The following is a 26,144-nucleotide window of genomic DNA, read 5'->3' on the forward strand; positions in this document are numbered from 1 at the left end:
CCGGCCCTATCTGCCAGTTCTCCTAGCCCCCACGCAGCCTCGACCGGGCCTCTGGCCGAGACGTGAGTCACACCCCCCAACACCAGGCACAGGACAATAGGGGTGTGTGGCCGAGGATGTTGACACCAAAGCCCCCTCCTTTGGACTTATTCCCCCCATCCTTGTAAATAGTTTTTGTTCTACCCCTGTTTTGTACCTGCCCCCCCCCATGTACATAGTTCCCCCCTTCTTCTTCTGTTTTAAAAACACAAGGTTGCAGGGTTTTGTTTAAAAAAAAATCCATTTTATTGCACAGAAGTGGGGGGGGGGTGCTCTCAGGTTCTCTGTGGTGTGGGCGTGGGGGCAGGGAGTGTTGTGGAGGATGTGGGGGTGCAGTGGGTGGCTCACCTGCAGCTGGCCCTGCCTGCGTTCACCCCGCAGCCTGGTCAAAACGGGCCCGCAGGGCCTCCCAGACCCGGATCCCCTCAGGGTCGACCTGGCGATTGGGGGCAGCGGGTGGCTGGACGTCGGCCCTGCCAGCCTCCACAGCCCAGCCCTGGAAGAAGGCCTCTCCCTTGCTCTCCACCAGGTTGTGGAGTGCACTGTACACGCCCACAACCTGGGGGATGTTGGTGGGGCCTGCATCCAGGCGCATGAGGAGACACCTCCAGCGCCCTTTGAGGTGGCCGAAAGTGCGCTTGACCACCTGGCGCGCATGGTTCAAGTGCGAGTTGAACCGCTCCTGGCTGGCTGTGACATGGCCTGTGTAAGGGTGCATGAGCCAGGGCCAGAGGGGGTACACCGCGTCTGTGACAACACAGAGGGGCATGGTGGTGTCCCCCACAGGGATCTCCCGCTGGGGGATGTAGGTCCCCGCCTCCAGCCGGTGGCACAGGCCCGAATTTCTGAACACCCGGGCGTCGTGGGTGCTGCCAGGCCAGCCAACATAAATCTCCAAGAGGTGGCCCCAGCTGTCCACCAAGGCTCGGAAGACCGTGGAATGGTATCCCTTCCTATTGAGGAAGCGTCCTCTGCAGTGCTCCAGGGCACGGATGGGGATATGGGTCCCAGCCAGAGCCCCAAAGCAATTTGGGAAGCCCAGGCTGGCAAACCCCGCAATGGCAGCATCCGGGTCCCCAAGCCACACGAGCCTGTGGAGGAGCAGGGCATTGATTTGCGCGGACGACCTGCAAGGGAAGGACATGAGACCGCACTGGTGAGGGGTGTGCAGGGTGTGTCTGGCCCTCCCCCCAGGGTTCCCCCCCGGGTCCTCTTACCTCCATGAGGACAGCTCCGAGGGTGGCCTTGCCCATGCCGAACTGCTGCCCTACAGATCGGTAGCTGTCTGGAGTGGCCAGTGTAACCAACCAGGCTCGGGTTCCCCAGAAACAAGGCTGCACCCAGAAGGCGAGTGCTATATTTGGTTTATTGAAAGCACATGACGCCCACAATGGGAGCCCCGGAGACGCCGCAGTCACCAGTGGGGGAAAACCCAAGGCGCTGGAGCTTTGCTTGGGGAGAGGCTCTGTAACAGGCCTTCTAACACTAGCTGCTAAAGCTGAACTTACTAACATAAGATTGCCTAAAATTGCCTATGCATTTTTTATTACTATTTTTTGTGGCCTACTGCCAGCCTGGAAGTTTTGGCAAGCGCGCCTTGTTTTGCAGTAGTTTTTATGGCAGTTATTTTGCAGCTTTTTACCTTGTACAGACTGGTTTGTTTAGATTGTCCTGAGGATTTACAGAGGGGTTGGACTGCACTTTTGACTGTTACAATGTTTTTTCGCACCCTACACTTCTTCCTGCGACCCCTTTGTGAATTTCGAGGCTAGTAGGAATTAAGTGAGGTGGTTGATGCTTTTTTGGCAACACAGCGTGCACCTGTGGAACAGCCTTGATAACAGCATATGAGAGCAGTAAAAGCAAAGTTTTGCAAAAGGGTATAGTTTTGCAAGAGAGCAGGAGTAGCACTGACGCCTATAAAGCATGTGTTTGAGCTGTTTCATGGCCATACTGTGGGGCAGACAAAAGGCAGACGCATTGATGGCAGTTTGTGCCAATGCTACCTATACGTTGGAGCTGTTACTGATATGTGGGCCCCACTTTAAGGCCATTGCTACGGCAGTCCAGAGGTACCCGTGACCCACCCCATTAAGGGGATTAGGGTTCGTACAGTAACAGGGGCTACGCCCGTGACCCGCTTAGTGTTTTGCAAAGCCCACACCACTGCTAGGATTTGCTTTTTTTTTTGGGGGGGGGGGGTGTACCCACCTTTGGCTCTGCGGAGGGTTTGTGACCAGATGCGGATGGGCTTTTTTTGCTGGGTTTTTACCTGCTGCCACAGACCCCAGGACGCCACATTGCCGACAGTTGTTACCTTTAGTTTAAACGGTTGGCCCTGCAGTGGTGCAGTGAGGTGGGCGTGTGCCACCACCGCCTCTTTGCAGAGATTAAAGGCTTGTTGGTGCTTCTTTGTTTAGTTCTACTGGGTGGCCTTGCACACAAGTTTCTGTTACGATGGTGTTTAGGGCAGGTTGAACGGTTGGTTTATCTTGTTTTGAGATTATAATGTTGTTGATGTAGTGGTAGCAGGCCGTCTGGTCAGGGAGGTCCAGACACTCCAGATTGGCCTGCACTAGCTGATGGCAGATTGTTGGGGAGTGCTTAAAGCCTTGTGGTAACACGGTAAATATGTACTGCTTTGTTAGCCACATGAAGGCAAACTGCTCTTGACTTTTGGGATGAATGTTAATAGAGAAGAACGCATTGGCCAGGTTTATGATGGCATCCCACGGCAAGGCTGCCACAGTGATGTGCTCCAGGATGGTAACCATGTTTGGAACTACGGCTGTTAGCTTTGGGGGTTACCTTATTGAGTTTTTGATAGTTCACTGTTATGCGCCACGATCCATCTGGCTTTTTTTACTGGCCAGATGGGGCTGTTGAAAGCGCTTAGCATGGGGTGAATAATTTTCACCTGTAGCAATGCAGCAATAATGTTACTAATTTTGTGCTCTTCATCAGGAATATGGTACTGCTTGACTGACACCGGGGTCTGGGGGACCGGCAGGTGCACAGGGTCCCATTTGGGATGTTCCCGCAGTAGGGGCTTCACAGTTCTGATTGCCCAAATGTATCGGGGATGCCCAAAGGCAAACAGCCCACACTGCGTATCCACACACTGGCCACGCAAGATGTTCATTTCAATGATGTATTCACCTAAAGGTGCAGCCAGCACAGTCACCCGAAAGGGAGGGGCTTTCCCCAGTGTTAGGGTAACCTTCACCGAATAGGCGGTGGTCTCCGCTCCTCCGAGGCCCTGCACGACCATCATGTGACCCGCAGTCTGGGTAGAATGCAGAATGGTTACCTTGGCTCCAGTGTCTAACAGAGCTAGCACATGCTGTTCCCCTCCCCGGGGCCACTTGATGGTTACCAGGGAGAATGGGTGCCGGTCCCCGGCTACCTGTTGCACCACCACATCCCGTACTGCAGGGGACCCGCCTCCCCATCACTTCCTAGGGGGAAGGGTCCAGTTGACCGGGACGTTGGGCTCGGTCCTCCCCCCAGCTCCTGTACCTTTCTGTGGTGTCTGAGTCTCACCCGCCTTTTTGGAGGCACCCACATCCTTACTCCACTGGGTAGGCAGCAGTTGTAACCAACGCTTGTACAAGTTTGGTGTTGGCAAACCTTTGATCTCCTCACGGGGGACTCCTGCCTTTAGCAAGTTCATTCATCTGGTTCTTCGGGTTACCCAAGTGTGCCCTTCCTTCTGTCCAGGGGCTCCCGCCCAACCACCTTTTTCTTTTGTGGCATGGACCGCTTTTGTGCCTATGACAGCCTTTAACTTCATCAACGTTCCAACCAAGTTACCTACATTTCCGCCTGCTGCCATGATCACGGCCATAAGGGAGGCCTTTAGCTTGAGTGGGGAAAGGTGTAACAGAGTGGCCTTGATGGGTTTATGGACCTCTATATTGTTCAGTCCTATGTTGATGAAAGCCACAGCCCACGCCATGCCCAGCTGCCGCACCACACTCACCCCTTCTGGGATTGTACGCCAGGGCCTTACCAGAGCTTCCAGTTCCCCAGGGGAGGGGTAGACCTGGTCCACCGCCGCTGTTAACCAGCAGTACAGGGATGGCGCTTCCATGGCATTTCCCTGTGCATCAGTAAGACCTTGCATAGTTTGCAGCGCCTGTCTGACCTGTGAATCCTGGGACAACACGCCCATCTGGTGGAGTTCCGCAAGCAGCAGCAACACAGTGTTCCACACATGCACTAGCCAGGCCAACAGGCCTTCCCCTGGCTCCCGCTTAAAACTCTTCACCATTTCCTGCAACTCACTTGTCTTAAACGTTTGCCAGACCTCATTGCAGTGACCTCCTTCTGCCCTCAACTCCCAAACGGGGCGCGCCTGTTTCGGGTCGGTTTGCACAGCCTCCCTGTTTACCTCCTCCTCAGACGAGGAAGAGCTCCAAATGTTACCTTCCCAGGTTTTAGGGTCCCAAGTGTCTAGCGCAAGGACCACACACACATGGGCCGTTGACACCTGTTCTTTCCCTAGTTTCACGCGCCGCCGATTTGCCACTTTTGCCGCCAACGCCTCACAACGATGGGTTAACTCTTGCGTCCTTTTGGACTGCGAGGTAACCACCTCCTGCACTACCACCTGCGCATCCGCCAAATTGCAACATTCCTGCTCCTTTTCCCGCAAGCGCCTTCTGCAAGCAGAGAAGCTCCTCATCCAGGGCCAGGAGGGCAGTTAGGAGAAGCCATGCTACCTCTCCCACTGCCCTTTTTTCCATCCCTGGCTGGCGGCTCAGCCGCAGCCGACGCAACGCCCCTTTTACCTGTACTGGCGTCACGCCTGCCACCTCCCGCACCTCTGGCCAGTCTGCCGGGGCTGCCCAACAGGCCACCATCTGCGCTACCAGACCCCATCGCTCCATCAAGGGCCATCCTGGTATGCGCTGCAGGGACAGCGCTGGCTTCCCTGCCTCCCCCTGCTTTCAACCAAACGGGCATCGTACCTGGAGAACCCTGCTCGCTGCACCAGTTGTAACCAACCAGGCTTGAGTGCCCCAGAGACGAGGCTGCACCCAGAAGGCGAGTGCTATATTTGGTTTATTGAAAGCGCGTGACACCCACGACGGGAGCCCCGGAGATGCCGCAGTCACCAGTGGGGGAAAACCCGATGCATCGGAGCTTCGCTCGGGGACAGGCTCTGTAACAGGCCTTCTAACACTAGCTGATGAAGCTGAACTTATTAACATAAGATTGCCTAAAATTGCCTATGCATTTTTATTACTATTTTTTGTGGCCTACTGCCAGCATAGCCTTGAAGTTTTGGCAAGTGCGCCTTGTTTTGCAGTAGTTTTTATGGCAGTTATTTTGCAGCTTTTTACCTTGCACAGACTGGTTTGTTTAGATTCTCCTGAGGATTCACAGAGAGGTCAGACTGCACTCTTGACCATTACAATGTTTCCTCACACCCTACAGCCAGCTTCCAGACAGTGATGCCGACCCGTTTCTCTACAGTGAGGGCATGTCGCATTGGGGTGTCCTGGTGCCGTAAGGCAGGGGTGAGCCACTGGCAGAGCTCCAGGAATGTCTGCCAGCTCATTCGGAAGTTCTGGAGCCAGCGGTCATTGTCCCACTCGCCCAGCACCAGCCGCTCCCACCAGTCCATGCTCATGGGGTATCTCCACAGCCGGCAGCGTGTGCAGCGGGAGGGGCTGGGAGGGCAGCAAGGTCTGGGGCTGCTTCCTCATCCCCCGAGGACAGCTCATCTTCCTCAAATAAAAGATCGTCAGCTGCCTCATGCATGGCACTGAGCAGGGCAACCACTGCTCCTCCAGGGCTGGGTGTGTGGGTCTCTGGCTGCTGCTGCTGCTGCTGGGGGCCCATGCTGCTTCCACGGGGTGTGCGTGCCTGTGGCGCTGCAGATCGCGTGCTGTGCAGGCTGAGTGTGTCTGGGAGGGGCCCTTTAAGGGAGCGGCTAGCTGTTGCCCCGGAAGTGCTAGTCCGCCCTGTGACCCTGTCTGCAGCTGTTCCTGGCACCCTTATTTTGATTTGGGTCGCTTTGGTGTGTAGACGCTCCCCTGCAGCGCCTACTTCGATGTAGTGCTGTCCAACGTCAATGTTGAACTTCGACGGTACCAGCCCTGGAGGATGTGTAGACGCTATTCGTCGAAATAGCTTATTTCGATTTTGCTACATCAAAATAAGCTATTTCGATGTAGCATCCCAGTGTAGACGTAGCTATAGGCATCTATAAAAGAGGAGTAATATCACTCGAAGGGCACAGGATAATCTTCCTTGCAGGGAGCGGTAACATTTGCATGGCATTGAAAGATTGTATTGTTTTTCTCAGGGAGGCTGTAGAGGGAGCAAGAGATTGATTTTCCTGTTTGATGCCAGATTGAGAAAAAATTCATATCCCCATACCCGGTTCACCATTCTCCAATCTTATTTGAATAGTCCCATACACAATATATTGGAGACAGCTGCTCCTCCCTAAATTCAGCCCTGTCCCATTACATACCCAGCACCAGTGGCCCTTTCCCTCCACCACACTTATCCATTTAGAAGCATTTGTTCTCACCAATCCCCAAGTGTCATTTCTTTTCCACGTCTTTGCAAGTGGATGAGGTCCTCCAGTGAGGTCTGAGGAATTAAGAGGAATTGCCATGATGGGGATGCTAGCTCGTGAGTGAGCTGGGCTGTGGCTGCAGACCCAGCAATTAGAGATATTGAGAGTCTGAGCTATCCACACTTGCTGCTGAATAAAAGAATTGCCATTATCATGTCGGATTCCCCAGATCTTAAGACACCCAGGCTACGTCTACACGTGCACCCAACTTCGAAATAGCTTATTTCGATGTTGCGACATCGAAATAGGCTATTTCGACGAATAACGTCTACACGTCCTCCAGGGCTGGCAACGTCGATGTTCAACTTCGACGTTGCTCAGCCCAACATCGAAATAGGCACAGCGAGGGAACGTCTACACGCCAAAGTAGCACACATCGAAATAAGGGAGCCAGGCACAGCTGCAGACAGGGTCACGGGGCGGACTCAACAGCAAGTCGCTCCCTTAAAGGGCCCCTCCCAGACACACTTTCATTAAACAGTGCAAGATACACAGAGCCAACAACTAGTTGCAGACCCTGTATACGCAGCACGGACCCCCAGCTGCAGCAGCAGCAGCCAGAAGCCCTGGGCTAAGGGCTGCTGCCCACGGTGACCACAGAGCCCAGCAAGGGCTGGAGAGAGAGTATCTCTCAACCCCCCAGCTGATGGCCGCCATGGAGGACCCCGCTATTTCGATGTTGCGGGACGCGGATCGTCTACACGTCCCTACTTCGATGTTGAACGTCGAAGTAGGGCGCTATTCCCATCCCCTCATGGGGTTAGCGACTTCGACGTCTCGCCGCCTAACGTCGATTTCAACTTCGAAATAGCGCCCGACGCGTGTAGACGTGACGGGCGCTATTTCGAAGTTAGTGCCGCTACTTCGAAGTAGCGTGCACGTGTAGACGCAGCTCCATAGCCGAGGATTAGGTTCCACCAGGGCCACATGTTGGAGGCAAGACCCTTTCTGGTTCTGACAACCTCTCTCGAGGGAACTGAGGTCACAGTTTTATGTCCACCTGGCAACAGGCACTAGGCTCACTACTGCTTCTTCTCGGGTCCTGCTATCTGCTTACCGTCTGCTTCTGGCAACCCTTATGAGGGTGTAGGTTGTAAGGTACTGTTGGAATGTGCTGCCTAGAGAGGTGGTGGATTCTCCATCCCTTGCAGTTTTTAAGTCCCGGCTGGACAAGGTCCTGGCTGGGATGACTTAGTAGGGGTTGATCTTGCTTGAAGCAGGGGGCTGGACTAGATGACCTCCTGAGGTCCCTTCCAGCCCTATGATTCTGTGATTCTGTTCCGCTGCATCTTCTTCTGGAGCCAAAGTTGGCTCTGCGGGGTCCTGAGGTGGTGCTTGGCCCGCTGGTGATGGTGCTTTCTTACACTGTGAAGCGTGAATCCATGCTGCAATGCCAGATAGCTTTACAGCTGTCTGGGTCATGAGCAGTACCTGGTATCGACCCTTCCACTGGGGTTCCAAGGCATGCTGAAGTGGCTACAGCATGCAGGCAGGGGGTTAAATCCTGGGCAACAGGATCCAAAGTGGCAGAGAAATAAGCTACTGGGCGATTTTTGTCACCATGCTCTTGGGTAAGGACTCTAAGTGCACAAGCAGACTGTTCATGACAGAAAAGGGTGAAAGGCTTGCAATAGTCAGATAATCCTAAGGCAGGGGCAGAAGCTAAGCTCTGTTTAAGAGAAGTAAAGGCAGTGTTTGCTTCTGGGGACCACAGCATGGGGTCAGGCACAGAGAACCGAGTAAGCTCCGGGAGCTGTTTAGCAAGAGAAGCATATTGGGGAATCCATTGCCTGCAGAAACCTGTCGTGCCTAAAAACTTTCTGTAGCCAGACAAAGTCTCCCCCTTACAAGCCAGCTTGCTCGTTGCCCACCCCCACTGAGGAGCACACAGGGCACGGAAACGGCTGCTGACAGCACAGTCTTTGATGCCCTCATTGAGGCCCAGATATGCTGGCTTATCGTGACCCTGAGAAGCAGAAAGTACAGCTAGAAGGCTAACAGGCCAGACTGTTAACATGAGGGGGGGGGACCCCTCAGAAATCACCCCAGCTGGCATTGATCAATATGATGCACACACACACACAATCACCCAGAAGGGGACGTGCCCCACCCGCACAAAAGAATGTCCTGTACTCCTAAATTGCTTATCTCTTGTTTTACAAGTGCAAACTAAGTAGAAATGCCCTTGTAACAAACTGGAGTCACAAAGACAGACCAGTATGATCTGGCACCATAGATAAGAAAGAGAATACATAACCCAAAAGGGGTATAAAAGGTGGGTCCAGCAGAACTCTAACTTTGAGTGCATTCAACCAACTACCTGCTGGTCGGGTCAGGTGATTGCCTCCCGAGGTTCACTACTGGGGACGCCCAACCTCGTATTCGTCTTTCCGCGGAATTGAGTGACCGATCCGGCTTGGCTACGCTGGTATCGAGAGACGCAGAGAGGGTAAGATACACCCATGCTAGGTCTCTGACTTTTTTTTGTGCACAGCTAAAGAATTAGAGCTCTGTAACTAGACGTCATTGTGCCAAGATACCATTGTGTTAGATGATAACTGATATCTTTGTATTGGATTGTAACGTAACTTGTTAACACCTGTACTTTGCTAGCATATAAGAAGTAAACAATAGCCTTTTGTAACCACACGCTTATAACTGTAAGTTAATAAACTTGTAACTAGTTAAGATCCAAGCCTAACTATTTTGTTAACCCTTTTGTCACTGCAACACAGCCGGCACAACAAAAGAACTTTAACCGTTTGGTTACTACAGCCTGGCCGTGGGTGAGTGTGCTAGGAGCTGCCTGCTCTAACAGTAAAAAACTGGGTTGTTTAGGACCCAGGGGAGTACCTCACCGCACATTACCCGGCCACCGGCTAACAGAATTGGTGCAGCGAGCAGGGTTGTGACACAGGCTGTACCACAGTGACAAAAATGAAACCAGTCATGATAAACAACATGGATTTCCCCAACATAGAGAAGGAATTCACCCAGGAAGGATGGGGTGACCCTAAGCGGGACGAGGAAATGTTGGAAAAGAACTGGGGACAATCAGAGGAATCACGGTTGCAGCTCTGTAAGCAGAGAACTGCTTGTAAACTAAAAGAGAAAAAGGAATATTGGAGTAGTTTTGTATCTGGCTGTGAGATACAGCTCCTTGGACAAAAGCCCAGATTATAAGACCTTGAAGAAACTGCCCAACTCTGAAAGCTTTAGTTCAAATTGTTAACTCTTTGTGGTACAAAGTGTAGTTATGTAAACATTTATGTTGTGGTGTATGTGTATGTGTCATGGAGTTTTGTTCACATTAATTGTTTTGCTAACACGTGTTTGTGTCATGTCATGGAGTTTTGTTCAATGTTGTCTGTCTGTCTGTTTGTCCTGCTGGTGCATCCATAAGGAGGGGACGCCTTCCGATATGGACACCTTTCAATATAGGTACAAAGGATCTAAATCCCTTTTGTAATACTTAAAATGGTAATATCCAATAAAATGTCACTTTGGAAAATCAGCATGTGATTTGAAGTTAAGAGTAAGTGAGTAAGTCCTTAACTCTAAAGGGTCTGGAGAAAATTCAGAGTGAGTAACTTGCAGAGTTTAGAAAGAACTAAGCATATTTGTAAATGGAGTATTCCAATATGTAACCTGCCACCCCAAAGGGGGGTAGAAAAGTATTCTTTTGTCTTTCACATACAGAGAAAAGCTGGTCGTTACTGAAGAACAACCTAAACATCATGAATCTCCTTTTAAAATGAAGAATGTGGTTTTGTATTTTATGTTTGTGCTCATCTTATTAATAGCATTATCAAATTGTCTATGTTGGTAAGTTAAAGTACACATGGGCTCATGAAAACAAAATGATTTGTATAATGCTGCCTTATTAAATGCCTTGGCTGACACAGCAGCTAAAGCTGCCGACCTTTCCCCTCTTGGGCCATTTCACGGTTTCCCATTTTTACAGATTCCCAGTCTCCTATTGCAACCCTTATTGATACTGTACTATTCCAAGATCAGGCCCTAAATTCAGAAGAAACTATCTGGAGACTGGACGAATGCCTTTTGCACCCTGAACACCTTTGGCGCTCCCCGGACGGCCGCCTGGTTGCACCCAAGTTCCTTCTCCCTTATCTTGCTTGCATGCACCACAGCCTGACTCATGTAAGCGAAGCAGGGGGATAATTACTGCTGTTCAAGCAAATTGGTTTGCTTCCAAATTCTCCTAAGTAGCCCAAACTACTGTCTGGCTTGCCCTGTCTGCCAAGCCCATGACGTGGGCAAACCTGTAAAGACAGTTCTGGCAAACAGATCTCTGCCTTTAGGACTGTTCCTGAAGTTACAAATGAACTTCATTCAGCTACCCAAATGTAAATCTTTTAAAAATGTGCTGGTTATTGTTTGTTTGTTCTCAGGATGGGTACAGGAATGTCCATGCCGGAAAGCAGATACCGCACAGAACTCCACCTTAATTAAGGAATCCCTATGGAAGGTGGGAATGCCATGCCACCGAGCAACCCCTAAGTATAGGACATGCGTCAGCCCAGCAAAAGAATAACACCCCAGCTGCACAGCTAAATAACCTGGCAGATGCACCAGCCCAGATCTCTGCCACCCAAGTAGATTGGGAACGTTTGTATCTATGGCTGCATGAGACTCTGGGGCACACAGGGAGTGATGAGCTGGTGCGGCAAGCACATGTCAGGGGGTGGCCTATCACCCACCGACAGGCCAGAGACCTGTTGCAAGCCTGTACTATCTGTGCTAAAACCTGAAAACACACAGCTGAAGGACAGCGATTTGCCACACTAAGAGATGGGAAAACACTATGGGCAACCTGGCAGGTTGATTACATTGGCCCACTTCCTACTACCAGGCAAAGGTATAAGTACCTCCTGACTGGAATGGAAGTTGTTTCAGGAATTGGTTTTGCATACCCTGCCCCATTGGCAACAGGACTTTCCACCATTATGGGACTAAACCGCTTAACAGCAATTGTCCCTGTACCCCAAGAAATCCAGTCTGACAACAGCTCACACTTTAAAAACAAAGTAGTACAAGAGTGGGCTACTAAGCATGGAATTCAATGGACTTACCACCGCCCTTGCCGACCCCTGTCCAACGGCATAGTCGAGCACTGGAATGGGCTGTTAAAAAACCACCTGAAGCCCACGGATGGCACTTGGGGAAACAGGCTGGATGAGGTTGTACAGAGACTAAACAATGAGCAAACCCCTACGGGCAGTCCAATCAACAGAGGATTCTTCCCTGCAGGGAAAAATTCCTCAAACTTCAGCTGCACCACTCAAGGACTCCAAATCTAATTCTGGAGATACTGTTGTAATTAAACACCCTAGCCTGGGAACACAGACTCATGTACTGCACTCATACAAAGGTGGGGGTGTAGACGGCTTTAGACCCTAAAAGGGAACCAATAACCATTACCGAGGCTTGCATCACATCCAAGACCGGCTGACCTTGTGTTTTCTCTCCAGAAAAGAAGGAACCACCTGAAATACACACCTCCCTGGGAGGAAGCAAGGCAATGGCCACCTGTAACATCAGTACACACCAAAGAACTTTAATGTATATAATATATGCATGCTGCTAGATGCCATATTAATACTAATAGACGCTTAGTAATTGCTATAGGCCTAGTTGTGTTGTAGCTACCTTCAACCCAGATGACAGCATGGCACCTCAACTCCTCGTCATCTTCCTGACAACCTCGCTGACCTCTGCTACACCTAAGCATCCCCTCAGGAATGCCATCCAGTCCATCGTCTCCACCGCTGGTGCCATGGATTGCTGGATGTGTACCCTGCTGAACTCCTCTACCACATTGGGAATTAAGTTTGTCCCTCTGAACCTGAATGATTGGCGGGAAGTTCTGGTTCTGGTTTTGTTATTGTACCCTGTAACGGGATGAGGCTTGCTGGGATTTGAGTCCCTGACAACCTTGTTGTCCCGGGTGCTGGGAGGGTGGAACTGAATGTCTTGCTTGTAATTCCTCAGAGTGGAAGCCATCGCGTGCGAGGAAGCTCCAAGGTTAAGCTGGGCCCTTTTGTCCCGTCCTCCCAGCCAAGCTGGTGTGCGTAGAAGTAACTGGTTTGAACTTTCTGGATTAGACCATAATTCTCATCTGCCTTCCTGTCTAATTGTTCTCTGTCTGAGTGTCAGCAAGGGATGGGTGGGTCTCAAAGTATGTAGTACTGGCCCAACAAGGAGGAGTTTGTGCTGTAATTAACCAATCTTGCCACTTTTAGGTAAACACTCAGAACAGATTAAACAGGATGTATCTGCCATCAAAGATGCAGTTAAAATCTTACATGCTGTAACTATCTCATGGTTAAAATGGTTAGCTCAACAATTAGAATTTTCTCTTACTCCATTCTTGCATTCTATTGTAACCACTATTTTGATTGTTCTTGTCATAGTAGTTGTGTTTTGCATAACACTGTGCATCGTCAGGAGACTAATTGATGTGGCTATCTCCTCCACGCAAATCCGATACATGGAGCTGACAAGTGATCCTAGCCAGTTCCGCGATTCCCCACATACTGATCGGATCATTGGGCACTTTTAGACTTCCCCCAAGGAGGGCAAAAGGTGCTGGCATCACCACCACCTTGCGTTCTGGGATGTAGTGTGGTGCATCAGGGGGTGGAATGTAGCCAGACAAAGTCTCCCCCTTACAAGCCAGCTTGCTCGTTGCCCACCCCCACTGAGGAGCACACAGGGCATGGAAACGGCTGCTGACAGCACAGTCTTTGATGCCCTCATTGAGGCCCGGATATGCTGGCTTATCGTGACCCTGAGAAGCAGAAAGTACAGCTAGAAGGCTAACAGGCCAGACTGTCAACATGAGGGGGGGGGGGACCCTCAGAAATCACCCCAGCTGGCATTGATCAATATGATGCACACACACAATCACCCAGAAGGGGACGTGCCCCTCCCGCACAAAAGAATGTCCTGTACTCCTAAATTGCTTATCTCTTGTCTTACAAGTGCAAACTAAGTAGAAATGCCCTTGTAACAAACTGGAGTCACAAAGACAGACCAGTATGATCTGGCACCATAGATAAGAAAGAGAATACATAACCCAAAAGGGGTATAAAAGGTGGGTCCAGCAGAACTCTAACTTTGAGTGCATTCAACCAACTACCTGCTGGTCGGGTCAGGTGATTGCCTCCCGAGGTCCACTACTGGGGACGCCCAACCTCGTATTCGTCTTTCCGCGGAATTGAGTGACCGATCCAGCTTGGCTACGCTGGTATCGAGAGACGCAGAGAGGGTAAGATACACCCATGCTAGGTCTCTGACTTTTTTTTGTGCACAGCTAAAGAATTAGAGCTCTGTAACTAGACGTCATTGTGCCAAGATATCATTGTGTTAGATGATAACTGATATCTTTGTATTGGATTGTAACGTAACTTGTTAACACCTGTACTTTGCTAGCATATAAGAAGTAAACAATAGCCTTTTGTAACCACACGCTTATAACTGTAGCTTAATAAACTTGTAACTAGTTAAGATCCAAGCCTAACTATTTTGTTAACCCTTTTGTCACTGCAACACAGCCGGCACAACAAAAGAACTTTAACCGTTTGGTTACTACAGCCTGGCCGTGGGTGAGTGTGCTAGGAGCTGCCTGCTCTAACAGTAAAAAACTGGGTTGTTTAGGACCCAGGGGAGTACCTCACCGCACATTACCCGGCCACCGGCTAACACTGGCGTAGAGAGCGAGGTTGGGGAAAGCTAAGGATGGCTTGAACCCAGGTGGGAGAAAGTGTACGGGAGCCCTGGGAAAGAAGAAAGCCAAGGTATGTGACGGAGGTTTGGCAGAGCTGCAATTTAGAGCGGGAAGCCTTATGGCCCTTGTTTGCTAAAACAGTAAGGAGCACCAATGAATCAGTTTCTGAGGCAGACAATGAAGAGGAACAGAGGAGTAAGTCATCTGCATTTTGGATCAATGTAGATCCCGACGGGAAAGCCAGGTCAGCAAGATTCCTGGCTAGGGCTTGGGAGAAGTAGGATGGGCTCTCTGCATACCCCTGGGGAAGTGTAGTCCACATGTATTGCTGACCCTTCTAAGAAAAGGCAAAAAGATACTGGGACTCAGAGTGAACTGGGACAGAGAAGAAAGCAGAACACAAATCCACAACAGTAAAATGGGTTACACCTGGCGGAATAGAAGCCAGTATTGTGGCTGGATTAGGGACTACTGGAAAAGTGGGTATGACAATGTGATTAATAGCTCAGAGATCCTGAACAAACCGCCACGATTTACCGTCAGCCTTTCGAACTGGAAGGATAGGGGTGTTACAGGGGCTGGAACAGGGAACAATAATGCCTTGTTCTTTTACTGCAGTTACAACTGGAGCAATACCAGCCTCTGCTTCAGGATTTAAAAGGTACTGAGACAGGCGAGGCAGAGGTTTGGAATTGTCTACAGTAACGCAAACAGGGTCAGTGTTTAATCGGCCCACTTCAGATGGGTGCGATGGCCATAAAGAGGATGGAACCTGTGAAATTAGGCATTCGAGGGACGGGGTAAGGGGCAACAAGGAACCGGGGTGGAAAGGGAAGTTTCGAACAGCAGGGAGGCTGCAGAATCACACGAGGAATACTGAGGAATTTGTACATTGACCCCATTTGGGGAACAGTAAATAGTACAGCCAAGTTTACATAGCCAATCCTGACCCAGAAGGTTTACAGGAGTGGAATCAGAGAGAAGAACTGCATGGTCCTCAGAAAGGGGGCCAACCTGAACTGATAAAGGTTTTGAAGGGGGAAAAGAGGTAGGGATTCCCGTAATACCCACAGCAAACACAGTTTTTCCAGATTGGGGAACCGCAGGTAGGTCAGTGGTACGGACTGTAGAAAAAGAAGCTCCAGTATCAACAAGGAAAGGGAGAGACAGATCATTAATAGTCAGGACACATTCCCCAGTAGAGGATAGAGGTTATAAGGGAACTAAAATGTCCTGAGGTTCCCCAGCATCCCGTCATTGTTGCAGTGCAAAGTAGGGTTGAGGATTAGCTGGCGGGACCAGCAGAGAGTTTAGCTGGTTTCCTGCATGGTTACTAGGTCGGCTTGGACACTTGTTTTTCCAGTGTCTGGGCGCTTACAGTAATTACAAACCCCTGAAAGTCCAGCCCCCTGGCCCCTCCCACGACCACGTCCCTGTCACCGGTGCTGCCTGCTCTGCCCTGAGATGTGCTGCATTTGCAAAGCCATTAACCTTTGGGAGGACTGTTCCTCCTTTCCCTTTAAAGTGCGGTAGCAATGCTCTGCTACGGCCTGCAATTTGTCCATGGTCTTGGTCTCCCACCCGACACTTATTCGTTTTAACATACTGCCTAGAGCAGAGAGAAGGCTGTCAACAAATGCATGTGCCAGGGCTCCCTGTCCATTTACATCAGGCTCTTGTATTCCCGAATGTTGTAGGAAAATATCAGTTAGCCTGGTCCGATAGTCTCCCAGGCTCTCTCCTTGCCCTTGCTTACAGCAGTGTATGGCTGTCCAGTTTGGTTTAGGGGAACCACACTTTAGGAATGGCTTCATACAGGTGGCTCCAAAGAGCCCTACACCTGTCTCTTTATGCAGTATCTGGGCCAGTACTTTTCATGGTTGAATGACGAGCCTCAGCTGGCCAGTCTGCGGCAGTCAACCATTTTTCATACTGACTGATAGAGGCTAACAGTTTACACAGTTGGAGGAGGTCTGTCCCGGAGGGTTCATAGGTTTCACAGATTAACAGAAACTCCTCAGCAAATTTGATAGGATTTTCCTGCGGCTTAGGAAAACCTTTAACTATAGACAAAAGTTCCGTACGGGTCCAGGGTTTATAATTCCATACGGGCTCACTTCCTTCCATCTTAAGGACCTGTAAAGGTGCCACAACATTTTTATCAGAGTCCTTTTTCAACCTCCCATCAGATTCTCTTGTCCAGGTAGTGAGATCAGGAGAATTTTTGCGGTCTGATTTGGGTTGTCTTCGCATAACATTTTGCAGGGCTGCGAGGCCAATGAGGATATCTTCCTCATTCTCATCACTGCGCTCATCATCGGTAGTTACCGAGGGCTGTTCTTTCCCTTTTCCTTTACTAGAGCAGGAGTACGATGGGGGTCAGGTTTGATCTGGATCATTACACAGAACTGGGCAAAGGGGAGCGCTCGGACTGGTGGTGGGAGAGACTGCATCCAATTGTGCTTTTAACTTAGCATTAGAATTTCTAAGAGAGGTGAGCTTTGATTCAGTCCATCTATGATTTGCCTCTTTCCACCACTGCATGGAGCAGTCTACCTCTCCTTTAGCCAATTTAGTTTTTGGGAGGATGAGTTTGTCTTTTAAGGCATTCATTTGGTCCTTGTCCCAAGAACCTAACAGTGGCCACTGCAATTTGGGGTCCTCCAGGGTCAGTTTAGACCATTTCTCAAGAAATCTACAAGAGTCTGGACCCTTCCTAAAATACATAAAATGAGCCGGCATCCCCTTTGGGAACTGTTCTACCTTAGATGTCTGGTTACCCATACAGGAGGCCTTCACACACCACTCACACAAAAAGGAAATTCAGGCTTGTCAGAATGGTACCCAGTGCAACACACAGAAAGGAACCCACAGGCTACTGCCTCAATTGCCCTTGCTTTCACACCAGGGGTTATACCCAAGGTGTGGTGCAGCTGCAATAGTGCAGATTTCACTTATCCGGACCGCGGGGATGGGAACCCCTTGGTCAGCCAGTCCCCGGATGGAGACGGCACTCAGACTCAAGCACACAACAGGGAGGATGGATAGACACAGAGACAGGACAGTCCTCAGACCGGGCAAAACCCAGAAAGAATAATTACCTGATCAGGACCAGATTCCAGAAGTTAGAGCCCAGGACCCCAACCAGAACAAAGTGGGAACCAACAGGTTCAACGGTGTAGACCGTGCTGCGGCTGCATGCCTTTCCGTCTCGCAGAGGACCGCTCAGACTAAAGGTCCAGGTGCCGGCTGCCACGGTCGTCCTGCAAAGCAGTCAGGGATCACACAGCCTCAGTGAAGATGTTTGCCATCTCGGTGGAACCTCCAATTTGTCAAAGTTAGACTCGAAACACAATTTGTCAGACCACTCTGTTTATTAGCAAAGCCGCTCTGCGAATACATTCAGAAAAAGGTGAACCTCCCACCTAGGGCTCAGGTCTCTCCATTTATACAGACAAAAGAAGGCAAGTTAATAAACAAAGAAAAATCAAACACACACACACCCCACATACCTCCTGAGACCAGGCACGTAGCTTCATTTCCATATCACCTTCAGCAGTCATCTGTTTATGACTCTCTGGCTGCCTTAATTAATTACCGTCTAGCACCTACTGCTCTGATTCCTGCTTTCCCAGGCACACCTGGGTCCATCCAAACCAACACAGCATCAACATAACTTCCCCTTCTTGAGCTCAGAAGCAATATTGTATCACAGTCAAAACAAAAAGCAGTCAAGTAGCACTTTAAAGACTAGCAAAATAGTTTATTAGGTATTTTTACAATGTAACTCTTATAGGCTACATCTACACTAGCCCCATACTTCGAAATGGCCACGCAAATGGCCATTTCGAAGTTTACTAATGAAGCGCTGAAATGCATATTCAGCGCTTCATTAGCATGAGGGCAGCCGTGGCACTTCGAAATTGACGTGCCTCGCCGCCGCGCGGCTCGTCCCGATGGGGCTCCCTTTCAAAAGGACCCTGCCTACTTCGAAGTCCCCTTATTCCCATGAGCTCATGAGTAGGCGGGGTCCTTTCAAAAGCGAGCCGCGCGGCGGCGAGGCGCGTCAATTTCGAAGTGCCGCGGCAGCCCGCATGCTAATGAAGCGCTGAATATGCATTTCAGCACTTCATTAGTAAACTTCGAAATGGCCATTTGGAAGTTTGGGGCTAGTGTAGACACGGCCATACTTCCACAAAGTGCAAGCAGATATGTGTTTCCATACAGCTCAACTTAAGGTCATATATATAGGAACAAAAGAAGGACCATTCTGACAGGATGGGAAACTTACTGGCAGTGTGGGGCTCAGGCAGCTCAGGGTAGAGGGTGGGTGGCTGGCCCCAGCAGGGTGGGGCTTGGGCAGCCAATGGCTTGGGTGGCTTGGCCTGGACGGCTGCTTACTCTACTTGATGGCTCATCCTTTACCGCCTGCTATCTTGTTGGCCCATTGGGAAAACAAGGGGTACAGCTGAAGGCTCAGCAGGTTGGTTTAGGCTTCCAGGCTACATACTGGGCAGCTTGTGGCTGGCACAGAGGAAACAGAAGCCACGTGGCAACAGGAATGTAAGAGGGAGCTGCATCTTTCCCAGGTTCATGCTCCTCCCCTCTGGGGAAACCTTTCTACAAGCAGAGCTCTGAGAAAAGCACTGAATGACCCACCCCAGCTGGGGGTGTGTTGCAGAGGGACTTTCAGGGCCGCTAACTCCCCAGCACCGAATGGAAGAAGGCTTCTGAAGGCTTTGTATGCCTGTGATGTGCCTTGTAACAACCCCCATCCTGTTCATTTGTTTTCTCTTGATCATAAAATTTTGTTTCACACACTGCAGGGATGGGCGGCAGGGGGCCTATTGGGGTCAGAAGAGCACTGTGTACATGCAAGTGGGGAGTTTAAATCACTTCTCACTGCACCAGAGCCTTCAGCAGGAGAGATACGACATTTCCAGGGAGGGCTGCCCCAGGCTCATAAGATCATACCAGCATCAGGACTCCAGGGATCTCTGGGCACGCTGCCAAGTTCCAGAGCACCAAACGATTGCCTGAACCCTTCTATCTGGCTGGGCCAAAGACCTGGCTCCAACAGGCACCAGTCACCCCACTCACTCTCGTGCAGGACAGGAGAGGGAAGCAGCTCAGAGAGCTTTAGGGCTGTGCCTCAGTAAGGCAGCCCCAGGAGGTGCCTCTGATTTTGAACTCAGACTGCGGGAAGCAGAGCCCTGAACAATGGCTCCAGCCCTCCCCACCCTCTCCTTACCCTTTGGGGCTGGCTGGCATTGCTCTCTGGACACCTCTCACCCTCAGCTGGCAGCATGGACTCTGTCCTTATTGCGTCTCTGGAGATCCTGTGTCTCTCAGGACTCCCTCTCTCTGCCCGGGGCTTTCTCAGCACCTGGCCCCACAAAGCCTCCACTAGCCAGACACTGTGCTTTCCAGGCCCATTCCTGTGGCTATGGGCTTAGAACCACAGAATCCTAGGGCGGAAGGGACCTCAGGAGACCATTGAGTCCAGCCGCCTCCCCAAGGAAGGAGCAACCCCAACTAAATCATCCCAGCCAGGGCTTTGTCAAGCCAGGACTTAAAAACCTCCAGGGATGGAGATTTCATCACCTCTTCAGGTAACGCATTGCAGTGCTTCACCACCCTTTTGGACGCTGGACACACCATGCAATGCATTGTGGGGATGCAAAGGAGCATCACTGACTCTGCCCCAGAGAGCAGAGGAGCCGGGGTCTCCCGTCTGTGGTAGCTGCCCCTAGAACAGGGGTGATGACAACCCTTTTTGGCCCTGCACTTAGCTGCTCCCCACAATCTGTGGGAGAACCATAGGAAGGGATGCTGGTGGGGATGCGTGCTGGCGGGGCCTCAGGTGCTGGGCCAGCAGAGGCGGGGAACCTGAGGCGTGGGGGCTGGAAGCCTACCTCAGCTTGCACAGATCTGGCCCCTGAAGCTCAGGGCTCCCCCTGCACTGGGGAGCCCACGCTTGGGTGGGGCGGGGGGGGGCTATTTATCAGCTGTGTGCACACACAAATAATTTTTCTGTGGGTCAGTGGCCCTGACCCAAGTGAGGTTCCCCACCCCTGCGCTGTGGGGGGATGAAGGTCCCTGAGAACCTGACCAGGGCCCCACCCATTTCACAGCCAGGAGATGTGTGGCAGGAGGTGGAATCTGACCGCCCCACGTGGGAAGTAATGTGGGGCTCAGCAACCCCTGAGAGGCAGGAGAAGTGAGTGTGGAACTGCTCTGGCCCTGCCCCAAAGGCTGTTCAGAAGTGAAAGTGTCATTCTTGGGACACCCCCACCCCCATCACACACAATCTTATTTCGGGCCAGGACCCGCATGGTCTGAGTGTTGTGAAATTTCCCAGGGAAACACCTGAGAGTGCGAAACAGAGCAGAGTGGGACCTTCTGGCTGTGACATGGGCGAGGGTGCAGGAGAACATGATGGGGCCCTAGGTACAGCATATTCCATGGAACTGGTGGGAAACGGTCTGCCAGAAGCTCTTGGCCCTGTTGGACCTCAGGGTCATTGGGGAATCCCCCAGTGCAGCCTTTCTCCAGCTGAGGCTCCCGACCCACAAGGGGTTCACAGGGCTGGGGCAGGGGGCTCGTGAGCAGGGTCACTGGCCATCTGGGTTTTCCCAGCCATGGCCTCGTCTTTGATCCTCAAATCTTCCCCTGGGCAGAGGTTTGGAAATATTAAAAAATGTGGGATGTCTCCTGGCTTTTCAAGCTGAGTGGCTGGAGAGCAGTGGCCACTCTCTGGGCACCTGGTTCGAATGGCAGCGCCCCTGCCAGCAGCAGCACAGGGGGAAGGGAAGCCTGGTACGGTATTGTCCCCCTCCTCCTGCACTGCTACTGGCTGTGGGGCTGCCTTTGAATCTGGGCTGCATCAGAGCAGTAGCCTCTGGCAGGTCACCCAGCTCAGAAGGCAGCTTCACCAGCAGCCACAGCGCAGAGGGAAGGGGGCAGGATATGTTATTGCCACCCTCCCTTCTGCACTGCTGCTGGGTGTGGGCTGCCTTCTGAGCTGGGTGGTCGCAGAACAGCGGCTGCTGGCCAGGGGCCGAGCTCAGATGACAGCATCCCTGCCAGCAGCAGTACAGAAGGAGGAGTGGCATCGTGTGGTATTGTCACTCCTACTTCTGTGCCACTGCTGGCAGTGGCCCTATCTTCTGAGCTGGGCACCTTGCGAGCAGCCACGACTCTCTGGCCGTCCCACTCGGCTGTCAGTGCTGCTCGCAACCACAGTGCTGCACGCAACCAGGATGTGAAGTGGGTGGGGGTGGGGGAGATAGCCTCACTTCCTTCTGCACCACGGCAGGGGGCAGCTCTCTGTCCCAAACGGGGTGACCAGAGAACAGGTGCCACTGGCCAGGGCCCTTCTACAGAGGGCAGTGCCGGCGCCAGCAGCAGCACAACGTGGGGATGTCAATGTGTGTAGTCGACTACACACTGAACTGACAGGCCTGGGCTTATTGGTTAATCCTGTCGACCACACACACCCCTCCCTCGGCAGCCGCAGTATCAGAGGAAGAAATGGGGGCAGGGAGTTGGGGGCTGGTGCCTGTAGGGAGCCGACTTTTAAGCTGCTTCCCCATGAGCACCAGATCCCACCGAGCTGCCTGGCCTCCTACCCTCTCACTGCAGCCTGTGATAGAGATGCAGCAATGTGGAGGGTCAGGGGAGCAGGCAGGAGTCGATGCACGCGGAACATGGTTCTCAAGCCACTTCTCCCAGTGTCCCGGAGCTATTGAATAATTGTGGAATTGCTACTTTTGGATGCATCTTCATCATCATCAACAAGAACAACTTCTCTTCATCTTCCTCAATGATGATAACTATCATCTGCAAACCTCATATTGGTAATTCTCATCCTGTGCACTGATATCCCTTCTACCTCTTCCTTGATCTTGTCCATCACTCTCTCTAAGTGTGTGATAAAGATACTCAGTGATATCAGATTTCCTTGTCTTGTATTTCTACTCATTTTAAACTAACTTCCCAACTCGCCGCATGTTCTCACCGCTGACACCACATTGTTATTGATATTCCTCAAGAACAGTATCAGTCGGCTCCATATGACTCCAACACTGCCCAAGTCACTTTCTAATCTACACTGTCAAAAACCTTCTGAAAATCGACAAAAGCAATTGTAGATGTTCTTTCATGGAGCTTCCTTTGCTATCAATCTGAGTGCCAATATCTGCTGTATGGTACTTCTTTCTTTTCTGAATCCCTCTTGCTCATCTGCTAGATGTTCTTTTATCTGCATTCTCGGTTTCTCTGTCAGTATCATCATCAGCACCTGGCCTAGATGACTCATTAGGGCAATCGTTCTGTAGTTCTTGCACTCCAATGTACTTCCTTTCTTGTGTATTGTGACTAGCATGGATCTTGTCTGTTCCTTAGGTGCCTTTCCTTCTTTCTGTGCTATATTACGTAATTGGTGTATTTCCTCAATCATACTTTCTTCACCATATTTGATCATCTCTCTCATTAACAGGTGTGTTGTAAACAAAACACGAGAAGTCATTCTCCCGCTCTATTCTGCGCTGGTTAGGCCTCAGCTGGAGTATTGTGTCCAGTTCCGGCCACCGCAGTTCAGGAAGGATGTGGAGAAATTGGAGGGGTCCAGAGGAGAGCAACAAGAATGATCAAAGGTCTAGAGAACATGACCTATGAAGAAAGGCTGAAAGAATTGGTCTTGTTTAGTTTGGAAAAGAGAAGATTGAGGGGGGATATGATAGCAGTTTTCAGGTATTTAAAAGGGTGTCATAAGGCAGAGGGAGGGAACTTGTTCTTCCTTGCCTCTGAGGATAGAACAAGAGGCAATGGTCTGAAATTGCAGCAGGGGAGGTTCAGGTTGGACATTAGGAAAAAGCTCCTAACTGTCAGGGTGATCAAACACTGGAACGAATTGCCAAGGGAGGTGGTAGAATCTCCATCACTGGAGCTATTTAAGAAGAGGTTAGATAGATGGCTTTCAGGGATGGTCTAGAAAGTGCTTGATCCTGCCATGAGGGCAGGGGGCTGGACTCGATGGCCTCTCGAGGTCTCTTCCAGTCCTACTCTTCTATGATTCTATGATCTTATCATTTCTAGAGCTCTTGTTTTTTAGTCGTTTCACTGATCTTTGTACCTCCTCCTTCAAAATTTCCATCTTGGTCTCAATGGTTGGCAGAAATGTCTCTCAGGTTTTCATTCGGTCTCTCTGAGATGCTGGGGTCCAACTGTGCTTTCTCCAGATCAGTGCAATATCTCATCCATCGCTATTCCTAATCATTTTATACATGTCCCTGGCCTTACATTCACTGTAATACCTCGCTATATCTTCACACTGTTCCTCTAAGCGTTTCACCTTAGCCATTCTGGCCACTTTCCTTACCTCCTTGCACTTCATTCTATATTGCTGTTCCGCCCTCTGGGAAACATGTCTTCTGATCTTCAACACTCTCTTCTCTTGCACTAACTTCAGTGTCTCCTGTGTAATCCAATTCTTATTGATCTCTTATTCCACAACCAGCTGCTCAATTGCCTCTTCTATCGCTGTGGCTATCCCTTCCACTCTCTTATCTCGGTCTCTCTCTGTGTCACCATTCCTGATCTTCTCTTCCAGTGCTGCTCTGTACACATTCCCTATTCTGATGCAATGAGACAATTGTTTAATGGCTTCCTGTCTGACATCTCTGGTGCAGAAGGGAGGGTGGCCCTGAATGGTGCTGCCCTTCTTCCTTCTCTGGCATTGCTGGCAGCTGCTGGGCAATCACGCCAGGCAGCTGGACATTCAGTCCTGTCACCAGGAGCAGTGCAGAAGGCAGGTGGCCTGGTGCAGCTTTGCCTCCCTTCCCATTGCTCCTGCTGCTGCTGCAGACTAAAGATGTTACAGAATGATTCATTTCCTAGTGGATGGAATTTCCATCGACTACTCTAGTAGCTGTCGGACACTTCTGCACATGGAAACGTACATGATCCCCAGCAGTGGGAAGTTGGGGACTCTTGTGCATTTCAAAGCAGAAGCGCCTCCTGGAGCCTGGGCTCAGTGGATCCTGGGCTTCATGCAGAATTTCCCCAGAACCCAGGATCAAATGACACAGGGAGCCCACGGTCAGCCAGGGAGTCCCCAGCTGCCCCCAGGACTCCACGTGGCTCTGCCACTTTGCAGTGTCTTCTTTTCCCCGCCTTCCTGCCGCTGTATGACAGAGGCAGCAAACAGGGGGAATCATCTAGTCGGCTCAACTTCTTTATCACATAGTCAACTAGTTGACTAGCCCTGAACTCCCTTACTGCTGGCAGCACTGAATTCCATGCTGGGAGGCTGCAGCCCCTGGCCAGGCACCTGGCTGGGAAGGCAGCACGGCCACCAGCAGCAGCGCAGAGCACAGGGTGGCATTCGATGGCGTTGCTGCCCTGCCTGCTGCGCCCCTGCTGGTGGCAGCTCTGTCTGCCAGTAGGGGCAGCTGGAAAGGCAGCGCCACCCCCAGCAGCAGTGCAGAAGGGAGGGAGGCCTGGTGTAGTGTCACCTCCCTTCCTAGTGCACCCCTGTTAGTGGCACTGCCCAACAGAGTGCCTGGGGGCAGGGGAAATGGGTCAGGTGCCCAACCTGGATGGCCACCCCACCGCCAGCAGCAGTGCAGGAGGGAGGGAGGCCTGGGCTGGTCCTGGCACTCTCCCTTCTGTGCCGCTGCTGGCGATGCCTCTCACTTCCACGCTGAGCATGAGTGAGTGTGGTCACCATGTGCACAAGACCATCTGCCCCCAACAGAGGCACAGAGGGGCTGTGACTGCAGCCCCCCTTCTGTGACACTGCTGGGGGCAACCTGGCTGTCCAGAGAGAAGCAGAGACTGGCAGGTGCTCAGGCCTCAGGTCAGCTCCACCAACTGCAGCAGCACAGGAGGAAGTGGCCTGGTACAGTATCACCCCCCTTCCTGCTGCTCCCATGAAGGCAGTGGCACAGCCTTTGGACCTGGGCGGCGGTGGCTGCTCTTGTGGTTCCCACTTCGGAGGGTGGCCCCACCGAGCACTGGGGGAGGGGTCGTCACAGGCAGGACACCCAGCTCCAAAGTCAACGCCCCCAGTAGCAGGGCAGAAGGCAGGGTGACCTGCCAGTGAGCACCACTCCCTCATGCTCAGTGTGGCCACCTTCCACGCTGGGAACCACAAAAGCAGCCACTGCTCTGCTGCAGGGGGCAGCCCCCAGCTCAGATGGCAGCGCCGTTACCAGCAGCAGCACAGAAGGGAGGGGGTGCAGCTTGGCATTGCCACCCTTTCCCCTGTGCCACTGCTGGTGGCATCTCCCTTCCAAGCTGGGTGGTCAGAGCGAGCAGGAGCCCAGCTGTGAAGTCAGTGCCAGCAGCAGCAGTGCAGAAGGCAGTGCAGCCAGCGATGGCATTGCTGCCCTCCCGTCTGTGCCGCTGCTGACCAGGTTGGGCGGCAGAGAGCAGCTGCCCCTCCAGTCACCCAGCTCGGAAGGCCAAGAGAGATCACGGACATTTCTTATTTCCACGGTCCGCCTGGACGGAGACCTGGGGACTGCAGACGAGGCCACGGCCGGGAAAGCCCAAACGTCTGGTGCCCCTGTGAGCGACCCTCCTGCCCTTGCCTTGCCGCCCCCTTCTGGGCTGGGACCCCCAGGGGCAGAAATGCTGCACTAGGGGATTCCTCTATGACCCCGAGGGCCAACACGGCCAGGAGTTTCTGGCAGCCCCTTTCACACCACTTCCATGGAGGAGGCAGGAGGTTCTCAGGGAAGATGGCCCCCACTC

General features: G+C 51.6%; 1 long non-coding RNA gene across 1 annotated transcript; it reads left to right on the forward strand.

Annotated features, from left to right (window-relative positions):
- The first annotated feature begins 8,947 nt into the window (after positions 1–8,947).
- On the forward strand, positions 8,948–14,144 carry LOC142024510 (uncharacterized). The gene is made up of 3 exons (XR_012648495.1): positions 8,948–9,083; positions 11,047–11,123; positions 12,127–14,144. It is a non-coding gene; the product is annotated as an uncharacterized LOC142024510 (long non-coding RNA).
- The last annotated feature ends 12,000 nt before the right edge of the window (positions 14,145–26,144 follow it).

This window comes from Carettochelys insculpta, chromosome 22 (genome assembly GCF_033958435.1).
Source record: "Carettochelys insculpta isolate YL-2023 chromosome 22, ASM3395843v1, whole genome shotgun sequence".
NCBI lineage: Eukaryota > Metazoa > Chordata > Testudines > Carettochelyidae > Carettochelys > Carettochelys insculpta.